We start from the raw sequence: 6,000 nt of genomic DNA on the forward strand, positions 1-6,000 counted from the left end.
GGAACGCGTCAGAAAAGTGGAGCTCCGCACAGGGAGTGGAGGCGATGGAGGAGGGAGCCAGGGAGCATTTGATTTTCCATCAAGCGCATTCAAATGCCTTCAGACCTCCCCTGCACAGCCCTGACAGGCACACCTACATACACATCTTCGCATCATCACACTCCTGTGCACATGCAGACAGATGGGTGCAGCTGCTGCACACCTCTCTGTGTCTGACATATATATTTAACCACCCACACATACTTTACATGACACACACACATGCAAGATGCAAATGGAGACACACACAGGTAGGTTTTCCACTCACTGTTCCACGTGTGCAGGGCTGCCCCAGTAAGCTCCCCAGAGGTTCAGGAGTCTAGCTGGTTCGGGGCCCAGATTGGAGGCTTTGATCGTCATGCAGGAGTCAGTTCACCAAGATGTTGACTATGAGTTATTTAGAGGCTGGAGGCTGCTTTGGACAAACACACAGCACTACAGCTCCTGCCTCTCCGACATCTGGATTCTGGGTTTCCCTCTCCTCCCACTGCATCCACATCTCCATCCTAAATGTGCCAACCTTTTGTTTACAGAGTTTTTATCTGGCAGAATATGAAGCTTGACAATACACAGAAATGATAATAAGGCTCCTCTTCTGATATTTTGAGGCTCTGACCCAGTTTTGATTTGTTCCACAGGGGGCGTTACTACGATACATCGCTTCAGAACGCAACCCTAAATCCTAATAAACAAGGAATCTGCTCTATTATTACACCAGAAACTTTCCTGCCGCTAACAAGTGATGCTTGATGACGGATAGCTGAATTTCATTTAAGCTGGTCGGCCAAGTATGATATTTGCAACCTGCTTGCAATGGAAACGGTTGCTGGTATATGAGGAATCACCCAGTTTGAGAGAGATGCTACATGCTCGTGAGAGTCTTTGAAGGAGGAGGAGAGAAACAGCATCTGAGGGAAGCAGTGAGTGACAGAAGGAGAGACAAAGGTAGAAGACAATCAGAGCAAAATGAAAAATAGATCCAGAAAGAGCCAGATGGAGGTTTGAATATTCTGCTAACTGCTATCCCTCCACATGCACCGTAGCGTGACGGGCGGCTGTCGCCATAACCCGCCCCATGAAGAATGAGGCAGATGTGTAATGGTGTAGGAGAAGAACTCAAATGTCAGTCGGTAATGGGCAGCCTGTTATATTAATCACAGTCAGGGGCCTCCTTAAGACTCCAACATCCTTGGGGAGGAATGTCATAAAAAATAACGCAGTAAAGAGAACTGTGTAGCAATGCAGCATGAAAAATGCCCTCCATCTGCAGTGACTCAGCCAGTGGATCCAAGGTAAAGAGGAATATGTTTGCCCTCTCTTTCTCCTCGCATCTCGGCGCTATCTCTCTCTGTCTGTCTCTCCGTCTCGCTCTCCACACACGCTTCGGTTCATCGGCTCGTCTCCACGCACAAATGCAAACTCTGGAAAAAAAAAAAAAAAAAAAAAGGAGGAGAGACAGAGAGGGAGACACTTGTTTCAGCGCATTATCGAGGCCTGCTTGCATTCATCAGGTCCTGTGTACATACGATTCCAGTCATTATCCCCAAATAGACATATGAATTCATGCATGCTCGCTCAAACAATCACCACTGTCTTTCCTTTTCTAAATCAAACGGCAGATGCAGGCGTTTTCTTCTTCTACCCCCCTCCTGTTGGCTAATCTGTTAATTCTACATTCCCTGGGTGAGACCGACAATAAGGACCATGGGCTTCAACGTTTAAACCCCCGGCTATCGGATCTACATGGTGAGACCGTCTATTGTTACCAGGCTTTCTAATGTAAATAGGCAGTGTAAACAACAATCACTACATGCTACTGTCCTAGATAGATACTACTGTGCACTGCAACACAATTAAGCACAAAGATATATTTATGCATGACTGGGTACACTCACATTCATGCTTAGCAGTAGACCGTAGTGAGGCCAAGGACAGCACATGCATGAACAAACATGAGCTCTCATTTAGATGAAGTCCACAATGAGGAGGCCTATTGTGTGTCATTCAGTCCTCTTTTGATGCTGCAGTACGTGTCCTGAACTGTTTGCAGTGGGATATAGGGCAATGTTTCCACAATAAAAGCCTCCCCTTCTTGAGGGGATGTGAAAACTTGGGCAAAATGTTCACTGAAGGCGTGTTAACGAACCTTCGTGTTCACGGTAGGAAACCACGGACATCTGATGAGCAGTAAATGGAAGCATCACTTGTTCAGTTTGCACTTGTTTACTCCCACAGTTTATTGCCATTGCATGACTGCACCACTCGCCGCGATAACTTTGCTGATTTTAGTTTTTCAAACCGATGCACCTGTAGTTCCAGGAGTGACTCGTTTCATGTTGCATTGAAAATCCATGTAAAAAAGAAGGGATTTTCTCTCTTAAAGATGACATATGTCCATATGTAAATACGTGTTCAAATTTTGAATCTTTTAATGTTTTTGATCATATAATGGATGGAACCTAACACGACCTGATTATTCATTGACGATTCTGACATTGCGCAGGTTTCTGATCATCAGTTTTATCAGTATCAGCATGTAGACCGTTTATACTACTTTCATTTGAAGTACTCATTTGGAGCAGACCTTTTTCACAGCAGACATTTTAACTTGTCATGTGCCACATTCATATCTTTAAGGCTGTAATTATGAGCAGCCGAGTGGGAAAAAACATTCATGCCAGCCTCCGAGTTGTAATTCAGAGTCAGAGACAGTGTATCAGGCATTTCTGACAGCGATAGTATCTCCCACCGGATGAAAAGAAGTACAGAAGCATCAACAAACCTGTAACGAATTGCTGGCTGCTACACCCAAATAAAATCCAACAATACTGTGAATTAAATCAAATTCACTGTTTATATCTGAGGTCATTTGTTAGAGAACTGCTCCAAATTTGTAGCACAGCTAAAGTAGCTACATAAGACTATTCAAAGAATGTGACTACAAGGTCAGCAGTGGGACTCCCATCTTAGAATAAAGCTGGATTACTCCCAAGTGAGAATTTCACGAGGTTCTAATATTCTTCCCAATCTGCCAACATTGTGTGCAATAGTAGGAAAAGCACAGGTGTTACTAACAGCATTAACAATGTCTCTGTTCTATGTGTCCCTGTGTCCATGTGACCATTCAGCTCTATTTGTAATTGTGGATTAAAGATGTGAAAATAACGGTTGTTTTTCCAGACTCTGAATCAGAGGTGCCTTTCATGAGAAGTTTTGTTAATTTTGGCCACCCTTTACATGAACACGCATCATTGATTTGCCGTGTTGCAGATCAAAAGATGTCTAGATGTCGAGGTTACCAGGCTAAATGGATAAAATAACACAACAGCTACTGAGCTCTGCTGGTGCAAACCGTGCAATAAAGATCAAAGCTATGGAAAAAAGCTAGCATGACCTTGAGTTGGGGTTGCTTTGTCAAACTACTACGTCCAAGATCAGGAATGACATGTCAGGCTTAACTTACTGCATTTGCCAACAGGGATGAGAAGTCCTAAATGTGCTATGGACGAGCTGACATGGAAATAGAATTCCATTCACTGATGAAGACCATGCAATGTGGTTGAAAGCTCTGGAAAAAAATCTTGGTTGCTTGCATTTAAATAACTATATTTCAATATGAAGCAGGTCTAACTATGCATTGCCTTGGCTCCTTGCACAGTGAATGCTGTATGCATATGCACACACATGCAGGAAATGATTTTAGAGGCTAATGCAAATAATCCTGTTGTAGAATAAATGATATTTTCCTTCCGGTGACACACTGACACCCTTCCTGATGTAAAATAAATCCATAGTCATGCACTTCTCACACACATACAAACACATGCAGGGGGAGAGAGCATGACGGCTTCTGCTGTGGCCTACCTCATCCGTGTCCTGCTCCGATGCAGATGTGCTCTCTACCTCGTTAACCTCAACCAATGGGAGCTGCCCGCGCGCAGCTGTGCAGCCGACATGCCGCTCTGCCTCACCAGACTGTGGTGCTGGCATGAGGAAACCCACTGGCACCAAGTCAACACATACTCACACGCTTGGACACATGTATGTACACATACAGTACACGCACACACACACACACACACACACACACACACATGCATACACAAGTGGAGAGTGCTCAGACATGACTGTGTTTTTAAACAGGATCCTCTCTTGCTCAGACTCTGGCTCTCACATATTACACACAGTCACCTTGTTCAAGGCCAGAAATAAATAGGTAATTTATTGACAGGGGCAGGCTTCCTGAATACATTCAATTACACTTTGTGAGGGGCTTGTACAAATTTATACCTATTGCTATAATGTTCAGCGCGGCTCTGCGTCCTGCAGGGCTGCAACCACTGTTACAACCAGCTTTACAGTAACCATAGCAACTACTTTGGGCTACCAGGGCTGTGAGGGGAGGCGGGTCAAGGGTTGACTTCTGTTCATTGGAGAAATCAAATCTGCTCTTTGCCTAGACAGCAGCTCTGGAGATTGATGTCCAGCAGCAGAGGAGTCTGTGGAGTGAGTTGCTTTGGGGGTTCGGGCTGCTTTGACCCGGGCTCAAATCTGCGGCCCACCTCCACTGTGAGCTCTGTGTCTCTCTCTGACTGATTCAGAGACTTTCCTGTCTGCTGAATCAAGATGTTTTTATCTGCCTGCGTGAATCTCCTGAAACATCAGAGGCTCTGAAATGTTGGATTTATTCCAGGGTACTCTCGGTCAATCAGTTTGCAGTCTGTTGATTTGTCTCTTTTTGCCTTTTTCTCTTGTACATCTCAAGCGAGCCCACAGGTGGTCGCTTACTTTTACTGTAGCCATGGCAACTGCCCACGGAAAACCAAGAGTGTTTGATGGAGAATAAGAAAAAAAAAAAGAAACCCTTCACTTACCTTTAGAGGGGCAGCTCCTGCGATGAGCGTGGGTGGTTTCTCCTGTGCTAAGTGTGTGTTTTAGGCTCTGACGGACCTCTGACTCAGAACAAAATGCACACTGTAGCGGGGACCCCCAGTCAGCCCAGGTGGGCCACAGTCATTCCCCTCAAGGCCAGTCCACAGATGGGCTGAGCCAAGAGGGGGTGAGTTGCGGGGGTGGAGGGAACTGGGCACAGTCCTGGCACGGAGGAGCTCAGCCATCTGCCTGTCAGGACTGCTCCATTTCAGACCCCTGCTCTGGTTCTCCGGTGTTCCCACCACAGATGGACAGCCTTCAGAAAGGTGTTAGTCATGCCTGGGCTGCATCACAGTGACACTGGGAGGGCCGCACAGTCTGGCTATCATTAAAGCAAAAGGCTGAGCGAAGAAAGGAGGATGAAGGAGGGAGGCAGGAGTAAATCTGTTGTATATTTGAACAGGTTGAAAGGGGTTAAGACGCAGAGCGGGGATTTGTCAGTAACTGATATTTGCACACAACATTAAGTGAACGCTGTGTGGATACCAGATATTAAATGTTTCAGCCCACAACCCCTCATTCTACAACCAGCGCACCCACACAGCACCACCACCTCTCTCTGTTCTCCCTTTTGTCCTCGTTTTCTTGCTCTTACACCCCTGCCTTCCTGTGCCATTTTCCTTTTCACGTCTCTCTCGTATTCCCACGTAAGCGCACACAAAGGCAATGATCAAACACACACACACTTGTAGCCTGTGTCATTCCTTTCTTTTTATCCACATCTTCCCTCATTACATCATTTCTTTTTGACCTTTTTTTCCTCCTCTCCTCTCCTCTCCTCTCCTCTCCTCTCCTCTCCTCGACACCCTTCCTGTCGGTGGTAGCCCCATCACTAATCCGTTGGGATGCAGTGCAGCATCTCTGCCGGGGTTTTCTGGAAGTGGATTTGTAAGAGAAACACCAGTAAGCCTCTCTCTCCCCCTGTCTTAATGGCAGATTAGAGCCCTGCTCCGGCTTTAAGTCGACAAACACACAGAGCCGTGGTGGAGCCTCGCAGGCAGGTACAGGAGTAAGGTGGAGCAGCTCGAG

The sequence above is a fragment of the Chaetodon auriga genome, chromosome 12, assembly GCF_051107435.1.
Source record: "Chaetodon auriga isolate fChaAug3 chromosome 12, fChaAug3.hap1, whole genome shotgun sequence".
In the NCBI taxonomy this organism is placed as follows: domain Eukaryota; kingdom Metazoa; phylum Chordata; class Actinopteri; order Chaetodontiformes; family Chaetodontidae; genus Chaetodon; species Chaetodon auriga.